This window comes from Canis lupus, chromosome 7 (assembly GCF_048164855.1).
Source record: "Canis lupus baileyi chromosome 7, mCanLup2.hap1, whole genome shotgun sequence".
Classification (NCBI taxonomy): Eukaryota; Metazoa; Chordata; class Mammalia; order Carnivora; family Canidae; genus Canis; species Canis lupus.
In genome coordinates, this window is record NC_132844.1 from 69963455 (window position 1) to 69979737 (window position 16283).

Below are 16283 nucleotides of genomic sequence, written 5' to 3' on the forward strand. Positions count from 1 at the left end.
GAGACACAGGCAGAGGGAGAAGCAGGCTCCCTGGGGGGAGCCCGATGTGGGACTCAATCCCAGGACTCAAGGATCACGCCCTGAGCCGAAGGCAGGCACCCAACTGCTGAGCCACCCAGGCGTCACTCCTTCAATGTTATCTCAACTGCTGTCACCTTAGATGCTTGTCCTCCACATGTCCCAATATTAAAAATAGCCCTCTTATTAGATTAGATTTTCCTAATTAAAAGTTGCTGTTGATCCTGTATCCCAAGGTTCCTAGAATTCTGGGATATTTTCCTTGGTCCAAAGTGTTCTACAGAGTCTAGAGTGTCTCCAGACAGATCTAATATTGTAACAGGTCTGGAGGGACAGACCTTGGGCCTTTTTAGTGCTGTCCTTGGAGGGGGTCTGGCTTGATCTTCAGGGCAAAACTCTTTAAACTTACAGAGGAATGAAAGGAGGTGTGCTGAAGCGCTCCCTTTCTGTACCAGGAGAAATGTGTTCGTCAAGTTTATGAGCTCTTTGTCTTTGTGATTTCCTTTGGCTTGGTTCCCAGCACTTTGAAACTGAGTGAGTTGAAAGCTTGCCAAGATCATTTCTATGGTTGAGGCGTCTGTATGTGGTAGAATTGGATTGCTGGTGCTTCCTTACCCTCCTCTGTAATTTTATTAACTTGCTAGTGGGCTTGTTATGTTTTGGGGACTCTCATATCCCCAAATTTAATGAGCTGTGACCAGACAAGACAGTTTATTTCCATCTTCCCTTGCTTCTCTAATTTTTTTTCACTTTTCAATTCCCTAGCAGTTTTCACCTGCAGATGTTTCTGCCTCCACCAAAAGCTACTAAGAGAGGGCCTACATGTTTTTAGAGAAAGATTGTAGACTCTACTCTGCCTCTCCAGTAGCTATTAGTCACATGTGGCTAGGACAATTTAAATGTAAACAATTTAAAATTAAATGAAAAATTCATCTCCTTAGTGCACTAGCCATTAGCATTTTCAATGCCCAAAAGTACCTGTGGCCAGTGGCTACTTGATGGGACAGCTCAGACACAGGACATTTTCTACCATAGCAGGAAGTTCTGTTGGACAAGCACAGGGTCTAGATGTTTTCTGATGATCACATTCACTTTACAGATACTAACTCTCTCTAGTTATGTAGTCCTTCTTCTTTCCAAAGTTGATGTTGAAGGGTTTCCTTCTCTTGGTATGTTTTCTTTATATTCAGTCATGTAAAAATATGACTAGGGTTTGTTTAGTGACAGAGCAATGATTAGCATATTTTCGTGGCTGCTGTTAAAGGCAGAGCCAGACCACTGAAGCACTGGCGCTGCCAAAGCCTCTACATTTGGCCATATTTATTTTGGCTTTTGTATGCCTAACTTTTTCTCTAACTTTTTTGCTAAAAACGCTGGCGCTTTCCCAAATTGACAAATTCCCTCACATCTTGTTCCAAGTGTGGATTCCACTGTTGGCCACTAGGTGATGACGGGATCCCACCTGATATTTTTGAGCTTTAAAGCACATTTAAAATTCAGATCCTTGCAATGCTTCTTCCTAAAAAACAAACAAACAAACAAAACAAAACAAACAAACAAAAAAAAAGGGAGCATTTCTCACGAGGATTAAAAATACCCTACAGTTTTAATACCTAGAGTTGTTGAATAAAGAAGGAAAGGACAACCCCCTACCGTCAGGAGTCGGAAGTGAGCGGAGCTGGGGTGCGGTTGCGGCGAGAAGGCTGTTGACCGAGCACTTGGGCTCAGCTCCTTCATGTACAACACGGAAGAAGCTTACACCGAGTCCCTGGAGCCTGAAAACCTATTCAATGCCCCTGTGATGGGTTTCTAACCCATCAGATGGGGACCTGCTGGTTTCCTTATCATCAAGTGCAGAAAGAATCATCCTGATGAGGCAAATTGGCTGTTTGTCCTTCAGTGCTCACCACCAGGTTCCTGGGGCTGAGATCAGTCATCACACCCTCAGGCTGTGGTGATAAAGGCTGTACTGAGAAGGATGTTGTCAACCAAATCAGAAACCTAGAACAAGAGACTGGTTGAGAGCACATGGCAGTGCCCTCCTTGCTATGAAGACTGGGATAAAGATCTGTGGGAACAGACCCACACCCTGTTTGTCTGGGGCACAGCCAGCTACTGTGGCAACAACAGTCCTGCCAGCAATGTAGTTATAGGACAGAAGAGTAACCTGGAGTCAGGCATGCGTGTGGAAATGCATAGTAACTGAATATCTAGCTCATCAAATGCTAGACCCTGGAAGACTCTTGCTTCTTCCTGCTACCAGGGTGTTCTTCATTTTTCTCCTCCTAATTTAATTGTAGAAAGATAAACTGGGACTTTCAAACGGATAAGTATCTTTTTTCTTTTTTTCCCCTCCTTGCTTTGGGTTCTCACTCATTTGATCCAAGAAAGAACCCTTGGTGCCTGGCCAGTGCAGTCAGTGGTTCCTGGCTGGCTCAGCAGGTAGAGAGAGCGTGGGACCCTTGGTCTCAGGGTTTGAGTTCAAGCTCCACTTTGGGTGTGGAGCTTATTTAATTTTTTTTTTTTTTTAAGGAGAGAACCCTTAAACTCAGAACTGTTTCAAATAAAGCGTCAATGTAGGTTTTTTAAAAAGAAGGAAAGGACAGAAGCACTAAGTAATTTATCTGTTATGAAAAAGAAATTTTCCTATTATATTTCCAAATGACAATCCTCTACCCTCAAGAGGGCATGCTTCAGAACCTGACTCAATAGTTAGAATTCTAAGTAACTCAGGCTTTTTGACTGTCCTCTGATGACGTCATGTGAGGAGGAATTCTTGGCAAACAGAAAATCAGAGAGACCCCCCTCCTCCTTGTCAAACCCTAAACTAATGTATTGGTTCTGTTCTATAAGCAGAGGGTGAGGGGAGTCTGGTGGCTCAGTTGGCTAAGCGGCTGCCTTCGGCTCAGGTCATGATCCTGGGGTCCTGGGATTGAACCCCACATCAGGCTCTACATGGGGAGCTTGCTTCTCCCTCTCCCTTTTCCTCTCGCCCTGCTTGTGCTCTCTCTGTCTCTGTCAAATAAATCAATAAAATCTTAAAAAAAAAATAAGCAGGGACACCTGGGTGGCTCAGAGGTTGAATATCTGCCTTTGGCTCAGGGCGTGATCCCGGAGTCTGGGGATCGAGTCTCGTATCGGGCTCCCAGCGCGGAGCCTGCTTCTCCCTCTGCCTGTGTCTCTGCCTCCCTCTCTCTCTGTGTGTGTGTCTCTCATGAATAAATAAAATCTTTTTAAAAAATAAACAGAGGGTGAAATGTTCAGGACTCTAAGATAATAGGCAAATGTTTTAAAACTAAGTCGCTTTTAATTATGACTCAAGATAATATTAAATTAACAATTATGCTTTAGAAATGCTGGTTTATCAGTCCTCTGTTGACAAGACTTGTTTGTTCTTATCAAAATCTGAAGTAGTGAAATGTCTCTTATTTTAGGCAGTGCAGGCAATGACAGGCTCATTCATAGTCAATCTTCTTGCATGTGAAATTCTTTGGGCACTAAGTGGATTGCCTTTCTCATTTTTCCAAGGCAATTGAGAGTAGACATATGAACTACAGCTTAACTTTCTCATTTGGGGCACTGAGAGGTGGGCTACCCATGTCCTCTACTAGAAATATCACAGGCTAGGAAGCACGTGTAATTTCTCATATCATTGAACAAAAGATAAAAACTTCAAGGAACAGATTACCTTCATCTGCATCCTTTGCTTGTACTTCAGCTATTCAAAAACTGTTAAATCCAAGGAAACCAGGGTGGTTCTGACATTGAAGAGAGCAGCTCTTGGTCTCGCGGTTGTGAGTTCGAGTCACCTATTGGGCATAGGGATTACTTCTTAAAAACCCGCTTAAATGCTAATAGGATTCATAAAATATAATAATAATTTCACATAGTAACAATAATGAAAAATATTATATGAATTTAACTCTATGTCTTCCGCAACAACCCATGTTTCCAGAAAACTAGTCTTCAAGGGTGCATTCTGTATCAATGTATGTCTTTCTTTGAGAAAAATGAATACTCATGGGGACACCTGGGTGGCTCAGTGGTTGAGCATCTGCCTTCAGCTCAGGTCATGATCTCGAGGTCATGGAATCGGGTCTTGCATTGGAGTCCCCGCAGGGAACCTGCTTTTCCCTCTGCCTATGTCTCTGCCTCTGTGTGTGTGTCTCTCGTGAATAAATACATAAAATCTTTTTTAAAAATGGGTACTCATGTTATTTTAAAAATTGTCAGCAAAATGGATGGCTTGCTCCTGTGCAGGAAAGATGTAACATAGCAGGTCCATCTACTATTTTTTTGGCCTGAGTACAAAGGTGGCCTCTGCCTGGCATCTGGGAACTTGAATTCTCAGATCTAATAAGAATGTGCCTAAATTGTACCTAAACTGTATAAAAATATGGTTTATGCTGAACACCTGCTTTCCTTCTGTGACTCTGGAATTTTTGTATGTGCTAGGTAGATGGTGCTTACATGACCAGGCCCCAGTAAAAATCCTGAGTGCCGTGTGCTGAGCTTTCCTGGCAGACAATATTTGTGTAGTCACAACTCATGGCTGGAGGAATTAAGTGTGCCCTCTGGCTCCAAAGGGAGAGGGCTTTTGGAAGCTTGCACCTGGTTTTTCTGGGCTTTGCCACATGTACCTTTTCCCTTGACTGACTCTGCTTTGTAAACCTTTGCTGTAATAAATCTAAGCCATGAGTACAACTATATGATTCCTCCTAGTGAATAACCTAATCTGGGTGGTCATGGAGACCCCTGACACAGCCCCATATTTGATCACAAGGTGGCTATCTTGTATTTAAAATCACCAAAAACTAACTTATAGTCATAGTTTATAATATTTAATCAAATTGATTTTATGTAGAAGGTCAGTTAAGAAAGAAAAACTCTTTTTTTTTTTAAGATTTTATTTATTTATTCATGAGAGACACAGAGGCAGAGGGAGAAGCAGGCTCCATGCAGGGAGTCCTATGAGGGACTTGATCCTGGGACCCCAGGATCATGCCCTGAGTCGAAGGCAGACACTTAACCGCTGAGCCACCCAGGTGTCCCATAAGCATTGTTTTTTTTTTTTTTTTAAGATTTTATTTATTTATCATGAGAGACACAGAGAGAGAGAGAGAGAGAGGCAGAGACACAGGCAGAGGGAGAAGCAGGCTCCATGCAGGGAGCCTGATGTGGGACTCGATCCTGGGTGTCCAGGACCACACCCTGGGCTGAAGGCAGCGCTAAACCGCTGAGCCACCCGGGCTGCCCAGAAAAACTCTTTAAGCTTGGCTAAGGCACTGTCATTTTGAAAAATGATACTAATCTATAAATATTACAAGAATTAGTTTTCCTGATGACTATTATATAGTAATAGTAATGGTCTTAGGTGGCACACCATACCATGAAATGTCTGAAAAAAATATGATTTCTGTCTTAGTCTAAAACATTAATTAAAGAGATTTATAAGAAGTATAATGAACTGTATTCTAAAAGATGGCCTATGTCTGAAAAATCTGGTATACACATATCTTTGACCTTTTTGGAACTAGAGATGTACTTCCTACTGAATGACTCAGAAGGGAAAGTGTTTTGGGTGATCTAATAAACCTATTATTTACAATTCTGATCTTATGTTGACTTTTAACTTGGAAAGCATATTATTAATGATTGACATGCTTTATTAGTCCTATATAAATGTCAATGGCAAAATCCAGGCTCAGTGTCTGTTCCATCTGGGATTTCTAGGAGTAATGGTTCCACCCCTCGCTAGTAAGAATGCAGCATGAATTTAATCACCTACAATGAAGTAGAGCACATTTTAGGAGATTCATTATCAGTTGGCCTTCTATTCAATAAGGAGAATGGGTCAATCAATAACCCATCAAGAAGGTTATTTCTCCATGCCTGCGTGAAACAACAATGATCATCGAACCCTTCAACCATAAACATGGTCACATGACCATATTTATCTCCCTCCTCTCAAAAAAAAAAAAAAAGAGAATAATATTGGATTTAGATAGTTTATGTTCCTCAGGGAAGGTCACTTTATAGATTGGGAGAACTTGAGAAAGAAGTAAATTGAATGAAAATGCTGCAACTCGGAAACTGATATCAGGGGGCACAATTTAGCCATAATCTCCTTTCTGGAGGTGGGACTTTACTGGATAACAGGAATAGCAGAACTGCTTGTTTCAAGGCTACATGTGATGTTTGAGATCAGTTCAGGAACCCTACGAAGAAGAATGAGAATTTATTTATTTCCATTTATTTTTAAAGAATTTATTTATTTATTTGAGGGAGAGAGAGAAAAAGAAAGAGTATGAAAGCAAGCACCAGTGGGGGGTGGAGACTGGGGGGTAGAGGAAGGAGCAGAGGGAGAAGCAGACTCCCCACTGAGCAGGGAGCTCTACCCAGGGCTTGATCCCAGGGACACGGGGCTCCATCCCAGGACCCTGAGATCATGACCTGAGCCGAAGGCAGATGCTTAACCAACTGAGCCACTCAGGTGCCTCAGAAGAAGAATTTAAAACATCTGAAGCTCAAAGGCTACATTTTCTTTCCCTCTAGAGAAAAAAGAGAAAAGAGAGAAAAAAATTACAGAGGTAGGCTGAATGTTGGCCTACTGAGCAATGGAAGAGAGTTTCTGAAGTTTCCTTCAGCAATGGAGCAAAGTCATGCTCTGTGGCCACACCCACCTAAAGAGGAAAATGGCATCAAGAGTTGGGGGCAATTTGGCTCAACTTGCAAGAAAGGTGGAGTGTTTGAGAGTTTCTCCTCATTCTCAGGGCACTTTCTATGATCTATCCTGAACATAGCATACTCATTGAATGCTCCCAGTCTTCTGTTGCAATGACATGAATTATATCCCAAGAAGGAAGAAGGGAGCAGAAATACCATCTGTTTGTTGAGGTCCCTGTCATCCTGAGGGAAGATGAATTTGGTCATCTAGAGAGTAAGGAGCAACAGCATCTTAGAAAATTATCCAAAAATTTCCACCACAGTCCCCATGTCACACTTTAGGTGTGAGTCTACCCCAGGCTGAAAAGAACACCCTGCAGGATAGGGTAACTTTGGCAGCCTCCGGTATCTTATTGGATCAGACCTTGGCTAGGCATCTTCTTTCCTCCAGGGCTGCCTTTGGCTTATCAGCATCTGATTTCAGAGGCCTCTTTCGGTCTCTTGTTTTGCCTTTTTGTCACAACTTCATCACTGAAGAGTAGTGAGACAGTGGAAAGACAGTATCAACCCCTTTCCAGAAGTTTCTTACCTCGCTGGCTTCTAAAATGGAGAATGAAGCTCACCAAGAGGGCAATGAGCCCTAGCACAAAGCCTCCAACTCCAGCCAGCATCTTGCTCCAGGCAGAATCTGATGTACCCCTGGGGAACAGAAGTCAGGGTGAGTCTCACCTCCACCTGCCACAACCTCAAGGCCCTGTTTGACACCTGGAGCCTGATCTAATCTACCACGGAGAGAAAAGAAAGGCCAAGCTTGGAGGCACTATGGAAAAGGGGTAGAGGCAGAAGGCACTCTAAAGTTCTGGGCCTCAGAGTGATGACTTCTACAGGAGGCAAATGCGAGTTTTAGATCAGCCTATTAAGTCCAAACTTAAGAGACCGAAGGGAGAGGTGTTGTCATGTCTGAGGGCCAGTCATGAAGGTGACTGCCTTTCTGAGTTGTTATTTGACAAGGAGAGATTCTTTAGACTCCCCCAGAGCAGGATAAACGTACGGGAGAATTGCCAGACCTTCACTGTTCCCAGCCAAGACCACCGTTGGGTGGATGAGGAACAACATGGGGTAGTGTAGTTGTAGTATAGTGTAGTGACACAAGACAAAATGAGCAGACCTCAGAGCCTGGAGTCTGGAGGGCCAGCAGGGAGTAACTCACTCCATTCCACAGTGACAGGACCGTCCAGGCTGGGGTGCTCTACTTGGCAGGTGTAGATGTCTCCCTGCTGAAGGGTCATTTCCAACATCACCAGGATCTGGAAGGTCCAGTCTCCATTATGGATCAAATTGGTGGATAAAACCCCAGCTGTTGGGATCCCTGGGTGGCTCAGTGGTTTAGCGCTGCCTTCGGCCCAGGGCGTGATGCTAGAGACTCAGGATCAAATCCCACGTCGGGCTCCCTGCATGGAGCCTGCTTCTCCCTCTGCCTGTGTCTCTGCCTCTCTTTCTCTCTGTGTCTGTCATGATAAATAAATAAAAATCTTTAAAAAAAAAAAAAAACAGCTGTTTCCTCCTGTCCATTCAAGAACCAGCGGACATGGGATCCCTGGGTGGCGCAGCGGTTTGGCGCCTGCCTTTGGCCCAGGGCGCGATCCTGGAGACCCGGGATCGAATCCCACGTCGGGCTCCCGGTGCATGGAGCCTGCTTCTCCCTCTGCCTGTGTCTCTGCCTCATTCTCTCTCTCTCTCTGTGACTATCACAAAAAAAAAAAAAAAAAAAAAGAACCAGCGGACTTGAATGTGGCCTGTAGAGAAATCTGACACGTGGCCTGCAAGCAGGTTGTGATGCTGCAGGCGTCCCTTCTTGGAGGGGGAGACGTTCACTTTAGGCTGGACTAGGAGGGAAAGAGAATCTTGTTATGACAGCTGAGATGGCCAGAGCAGTGCATTTAGCTGTTTTCTTGTCACATTGACTTCTCAGATGTTAAAGATGAGTCCTATCACCTATGAAGCTACTTAGCGGGAGAAGATGGGCAACACAGTAGGAAAAATGGAATGAAACATTCCAATGTTCTAAGAATGACCTTGTAAATGACCAGTAAAGAAAGAGCAAAGAACAGAAGAGGGCCAGAGTCTGTGCTCTGTAACATTTTTTGCCAGAAATGTAAGTGACAGTAACTAAAATTCTTTGAGCAGAAATCTTGAACCAGCTATGGGAGCTCCCTGAATTTACATGTTCTCATCTGGGTCAAAAGGATGTGTAATCCTGAGAGATACTATCTTGAAATCCGAATATATTCAGCCTATAGATTTCCTTTGATCTAGCAGTCTGATCCTCTCCTTAAAAAAAGAGAAGAAATAGGGACACCTGGGTGGCTCAGCAGTTGGGCGGCTGCCTTTGGTTCAGGTCATGATCCCGGGATCTGGGATCGAGTCCCACGTACGGCTCCTGGGAAGAGCCTGCTTCTTCCTCTGCCTATGTCTCTGCCTCTCTCTCTCTCACATGAATAAATAAATAAATCTTTAAAAAAAAGAGAGAGAGAGAGAAGAAATGAAATAGCTTGATTTGTTCTTCATTTTAACCTAAGTGTTTCCTGGCTTCCTCTGGGGCGCGGGGAGGGGGGTGCTGGGGCGCTCCCCTCCTCTGCTGCCCAAGCCCCGCCCTCTCCTCCCAGAGTGTCTCCTTCACACCCGCCCTGTCACCTCTGCGCTGCAGCGTGAAACCCTGGTCCAGGTCGAAGATGTGCTTGCACGCTGTGTCCACGGCGCTCTGTCTCAGTGCCAGGAACTCCCGGGGACTCCTGGCAGTTACTCGGCCCAGCTCGACACGGCCGCGAACACCCCCGCCGCGCTGTCCAATTGCGCGAAGAGCTCTGTGTGTAGCAAGTGGTGCATCCCGTTGAGCTCGTTGAGCTCGTAGCAGGTGCTCCGTCTCTGGTAGACAGTAAAGCTCTGTGGGGAGTAAACTATGAGGTTAACATAAGAATATAGAGGAGAATATAATAATGAATATGGGGCTGAGGAAGCCTTTTCTGCTTCCTTTTTTTTTTTTAAGATTTTATTTATTCATGAGAGACACACACACACATACACACACACACACACACAGAGAGAGAGAGAGAGAGAGGCAGAGACACAGGCAGAGGGAGAAGCAGGCTCCCCGTGAGGAACCCAATGCAGGATTCGATCCCAGGACCCCAGGATCACGACCCGAGCCCAAGGCAAACGCTCAACCACTGAGCCACCCAGGCGTCCCGTGGAAGCATTTCTTTCTTTCTTTCTTTTTTTTTTTTTTTTAAGATTTTATTTATTTATTCATAGGCACACAGAGAGAGAGAGGCAGAGACACAGGCAGAGGGAGAAGCAGGCTCCATGCAGGGAGCCCGACGTGGGACTTGATCCCGGGTCTCCAGGATCACGCCCTGGGCCAAAGGCAGCGCCAAATTGCTGAGCCATCCGGGCTGCCCTGAAGACATCTATGACTGCAAGGTGGAGCACTGGGGCCTGGACCAGCCACTCCTTCAGCACTGGGGTATGGAACTCCTGCCCTTTGCCCACGCTGTCCTGACAACCATCTTTATTTCCAGGATCCATCTCTCTGCAGCATCTGCTTTCCTTAATCTCGTGTGTTTTATTGTCACTTTATTCAAACCTCACTGGTGATCTCATGGTTCCTAATCCTTCATACCCCTACATCTGAAGCCACCTCCTGCCCTCTGCACCTTCTAACTCTTTCCTTTGTGCCCCAGAGGCCTAGGAGCTGATCCAGGTGCCTAAGAGAGGGAGACTGTGGTCTGTGCCCTGGGTCTGGTAGCAGGCATGGCAGGTATCATCACTGGCGCCATTGTCCTGAAGACCAGGAGGCCTGAAAGCATTGCCAGAGGCCCCCGGGAGTCATCCCAGAGCTGGTACTAAGGACACAGTGCAAAGGAAGAGACAGCATGGTATGGGTGGTAGATGAGAAAGAGAAGAACTTCGACATGGGTTCTTGAGCACTTTGCATTTCAAAATCACTGAACTAAAGGAAAACAATACAATGATAATGAGCATCAGTTGAGGTGCTTACTATTTACCAGGCACCATTCTATAAATTTCTTAGGTGTTGGACTGGCTGAGAGACAGGGGCACTCAAAATGGCGGACATCTCAAATTGGGTCAAAATGGCTGATCTTCCCGCCAAAGCGGTAATGACCACCACATCATCTCCAGTAAATCGAAGCCTAGACGAGAAACTGAAACTTTCCACCCAGGACCTTCCAGCCAGGGACCACCCCCCCATTGTCTGTACTATCCCACCCCCAGTCAATCACCTAGGGACACGGTGTTCCCTTGCCTAATTTGGCAAGGAACCCACCCAGATCCAGACCCAGAACCAATGAGGCTTAAAAACCCCCACACTCCCCAACCCCGGCGCGACTTCCCTGACTCGGGCCACCTCTCCAAGTCACGGAACCTCTCCCAGGAGCACTCCCCATTAAAGCACTCTCAAACCTACTGCCTGGCTCTGCCGTTTTATTTTTCCGCCATTCATTTGGAAAAAACCTAAAATTAGGTATTCACTTACTTATTTTTGGAAGCTGGTACCATTCTTTCCCCATGATACAGAGGGGGAAGCAGACATGAAGAAGAGTGAAGGAATCTGTCCAAGGCCACACAACTTGAAAGGCAGAGTCTGGATTTGAACTCAGGTATTGGGGCTCCAGAGGCTCAGTCTTATCTAATATGCAGCCATTTTATCTCTCCCTGACAATCTTCATAACCTTGGTTTTCTTCAACAGAAGAAACTATGACAACATAGTGATGTCTAGAACCTCCAATATTAAACATTTATAATTATAAAAGATATCCTACCTTTTGCAAAGGGAATGCATTTAATTTCTCCATAAATATATTTGCTATAGGTTTTTGGTTTATAATCTTTACCATGTGGTAAAATTGATCAAATTGTTTATACAATTATTGAATTCAGTTGAAATTAATATGAATGTTCTTTTTTGGTTTACTGATTTTTAGGGTCATATTACTGATTTTCTTACCTTGAAACTTCACTGCATGCCTAGGTATTTTGTGGTCCCAGTCTAATGATGGTGATGCAATCAGCTAGGAATGCCTGGGGGTACTCACCTGGGTCCCTATTATTTGTGGTGAGCTCCCACAGACACTTCTCAGACAGGAGCCAATGTTAGGGCCCAACTGGCCCTTGTGGTTCTTATGACTGCAGTTCATTCCTTAGCAACAACCATCAGGGAACTTTGAAATAAACAAGATTTATTAATTTATTACCCACAGCCCTGGGGGGTACAGGGCATGCCCAGAGCTACACAGTGAAGTTGTGAGGGGCAGGAGAGACCTCGGGATCTGCCATTATTGGGGTTGAGGAAGAGGTGCCTCGGAATTCATGAGGTCACTCTTTATTGGTGAATTTAAAACATAAGAGCTGGAATTAAAAGCATAGGAAGGGAAAAGCAGGGTCACTCAAGGGGTCTGTTATCTAGGTCACCCAAGGCTTTCTAAAAGGGGAACTGCATGGGGGCAGGGTGCAGCCTGACTGTTTATCTAGTTGTATATCAGGCAATATGTATCTTTTGATAGATATCTTTGAAATGAATACCTCGGCAATCAAAAGCTTAATGTCAGGCACTTACATTACAATAAAATAAGCTAATGGTCAGGCTCTCACACAATCCTAGTATTAGTAATCTTATTTGATTGAAATGAATCATGCTTGTAATACATTGTTGGATTCAGTGACATGACTGACATTAATCTATATCCTTAGCTGGCTCTGAAAATAACGATGCACCAGCCTCATAAGATGATTTGGAAGGCTTTTGTTCCTCTCTGTGTTCTAAAATGACATGTATAAGAGAAGAACGACTTGTATTTGAAATGTCCTAGGTGCCACATTAGGACAGGGGCTGTTGGGAAGGTGTTCTTTGCTTCCCAAGCTGGTGTCTTTGATGCTTATGACTTTCTCTCTCTCTCTTTTTTTTTAAGATTTTATTTATTTATTCATGAAAGACACACACAGAGAGGCAGAGACACAGGCAGAGGGAGAAGCAGGCTCCATGCAGGGAGCCTGATGTGGGACTCGATCCCGGACCCCAGGGTCATGACCTGAGCCAAAAGCAGACGCTGAACCGCTGAGCCACCCAGGTGCACCCAATTTAGACTTCAGTTGCATTATGGCCAAAGAACATCTGTGATAATTAATTTGAACACACTGAGGCCTTCTTTGTGTCTTAATAAATGTTATTTTTATAAATGTGCCATGTGTGCTCAAAAACGTGCATATTGTTGGTTGTGAATATCTCTGTAGTTATTTGAGCCTTTTCTTGTATTATTTAGATCTTCTATATCTTTCTTTTTGCTTCTGCTCTTAGTTTTTTTTTTTAAAAGATTTTATTTATTTATTCATGACCGACACAGAGAGAGAGAGAGGCAGAGACATAGGCAGAGGGAGAAGCAGGCTCCATGCAGGGAGCCCAACGTGGAACTTGATCCGCATCTCCAGGATCACATCCCTGAAGGCGGCACTAAACCACTGGGCCACCAGGGCTGCTCCTGCTCTTAGTTTTTGAGGATATGTTAAAATCTGCAGTTTAATTTTAAGATTTTCAATTGTTAGAGTCCTTCTCTGCATATTTCTGTCATTTGTTGCTCTTGTATTTTAAGGTTTTATTTTCAGGGGGATATATGTTCGTGTTCATTATAGTTTCTTGCTCTAGTTTTTACACTTGCCTTTAATTTTTTTTTTTTTTGGCAGATGTGAAATTTGTTATGTCAGTTATCTTTGCTTACCTGCCTCAAATCTCTTTTTCCATTATTTGGTTTTCAACCTTTTGATATTCATTTATGCTATCTGATTTTATTAGACTGGAAGATACAATCTGAGAGTCACTGCTTTTTAATTAATTGTTTAGCTCATTTGATATATTGCAATTATTATTAGATTAAAAATGTACTATCATATTAAAATGCTTTATTTAATATACTTTATTCTTGTTCATTTTTCTCATCTCTCAGTTCCTAAAGGCTAGGCCAAATTCTGTTACTTTAACAGTTGTATTTTCTAATTATCCTCATAAAATAGCTTAATGCTCTTAATTACTTTGATTAAAAAACACTGATAGATCCCTCTATTTATCCTGCCCTGCAAAAAGAGACAAGAACTTTATAATACTTTAATTTCTCCTATTATCACTACCTAGCACCTCCATTATGTTAATACTAACTACATTTTTAGTTTTGGTTTGTTTTACAGCTATTTTTAAAAAATATTTTATTTATTTATTCATGAGAGAGAGAGAGAGAGAGGCAGAGGGAGAAGCAGGCTCCATGCAGGGAACCCAATGTGGGACTTGATCCCGCATCTCCAGGATCAGGCCCTGGGCTGAAGGCAGCGCTAAACCGCTGAGCCACCGGGGCTGCCAGAGTTTTGGTTTGTTTTAAATACACTTTTCTTATTTAAAAAAATTCAGCCTCTGCTTTTTAATATTTTTTAAATTCAGCCTCTGCTTCAGCCTCTATTAAGTTTAATAATAAACTTAAAAAATTATTTGATCTTTCTTTTATTCCACATCTCTCTTAGATGTGTCTCTGTTTTTTTAGGGGGTGCTTTTCAAAAAATTTTTTAGAAGTGGTTTTTTGAATAGTAAAGCATCTAAGGTTGAAATGTTTGAGACTATTCATGTTGTATTAAAATGACCATTTGTTGTGGTATACATTTTGGGATTGAAAGTTCTTTTTCTTCAATTCTATGCAAGTAACATCCCATTGGCATTAAGTGCTGCTGTTGATAGGAATGATGTCAGTTTGATTGTTTTTTTCTAGATGGATCTGCTCTTGTTCTTTTATAGGTGGAACTGCTCTCTCTGCAAGTGTTGAGAATTTTCTTTTTGTCTTTGACATTCTTACAATTTTCTTATAATGCATCTAGACATGTGTGCTTTTTAAAGAGAGATGTTTTTTAAAAATTGATCAATGCACTATGTCAAACAGTCATTCCGTCTTTCTTTAAAGCCTAGCAATCTATTCTTTGTTTCAGACATTTCATCTCCTTTTACTATTTTCCCCACTTTCTAGGTATCTAATTATCAAGATGCCAGGATGTCAGTTTTGATCCTTTATATCTTATCATTTTTCTTTTTTATCATTTTTTTTGTTTAATCTTTCATTGTTTAATCTTTCGTATACTGCCCTTGAGAGTATTTCTCAGTCTGAGCTCTTGTTTATTAATTATTCTTCAGTTGCAGGAGTCCCACTAGTTTCATCTAAATATTCTTTATTCCAACCATTATTAAAGCTCATTATTTCTACTTGATTCATTGATTTCTTGTTTTTGCCTCAAATTACCAATATCCTTCTTTGCCTCTCCTTTTAAACCATTTTACTGTGAACTAGCAGACATATGTAAGAAATACACAAAACATTAATGTACAGCCAATGATTGTCAAGTGAACACCCATGTAACTAGTACCTAGGTCAAGGAAAAGAACATTGCCAACACCCCAGAGGTCCTCTTTAGGGATAATTTGTAAACCTTTTAGGAGCTAGAAGCTCCTTTTACCCACAAGACCTAGCATACTTCCTTACACATAGTAGGTTCTCAAGTGAGTAATATATCATTTATTTAATGTCTACTTATGGAATACTTTCTACCTCCAAAGATTCCAACTCTTTTGAAATTATCCATGTGATTTGCTTTGTATAATGAAATGTGAGAAGTGATTCATTATTTCCAAGAGGGATCATTAAGAGCCATTGTATGATTCAGTAGGGTCCTTCACTCTGCTTGGGAAATTATGGGAACAGGTGTCAAAGATCTGTCAGCCTTGCTCCCTGAGTAACTATAATTAGCAGCGCTATCTTGCTGACACACTGGACATGCAACATGAGTGAAAGCTAGACATCACACGATTTGTGCATCAGTACCTCCTATCTTATTTTTATTATATAAAATGCAAGAGGGTTCCTGGATGGCTCAGTTGGTTGAGTGTCTGACTCGTGATCTCAGCTCAGATCTTGATCTCAGGGTTATGAGTTCAAGCCTACACTGGCTCCATGCCCAGCACAGAGTCTACTTAAAAAAAAATGGGGATCCCTAGGTGGCGCAGCGGTTTGGCGCCTGCCTTTGGCCTAGGGCGCGATCCTGGAGACCCAGGATCGAATCCCACATCGGGCTCCCGGCGCATGGAGCCTGCTTCTCCCTCTGCCTGTGTCTCTGCCTCTCTCTCTCTCTCTCTGTGACTATCATAAAAAAAAAAAAAAAAAAAAAAAATGCAGGGGGATCCCTGGGTGGCGCAGCGGTTCGGCGCCTGCCTTTGGCCCAGGGCGCGATCCTGTAGACCCGGGATCGAATCCCACGTCGGGCTCCCGGTGCATGGAGCCTGCTTCTCCCTCTGCCCGTGTCTCTGCCTCTCTCTCTCTCTCTCTGTGACTATCATAAAAATTAAAAAAAAAAAAGAATCTCTGCCTCGCCCTCCCCTTTAGAAAAAAAAAAAATGCAGGAAAGAGAAGTGTTCAAAGAAACTTCAAAGAAGCAGAGAGGCAGGAGTGTTAGAAAAATAGTTCATCACCTAACCAAGGGAGCGGAAATTTCAGGAAGG

At 43.1% G+C, this 16283-nt stretch overlaps 1 long non-coding RNA gene across 1 annotated transcript; it reads right to left on the bottom strand.

Annotated features, from left to right (window-relative positions):
* Positions 1-1323: 1323 nt before the first annotated feature.
* Positions 1324-9474, bottom strand: LOC140637231 (uncharacterized). The gene is made up of 5 exons (XR_012034470.1): positions 9379-9474; positions 7895-8192; positions 7274-7383; positions 3707-3827; positions 1324-1537 (listed from the first exon to the last, which is right to left on the bottom strand). It is a non-coding gene; the product is annotated as an uncharacterized lncRNA (long non-coding RNA).
* Between the last annotated feature and the right edge of the window lie 6809 nt (positions 9475-16283).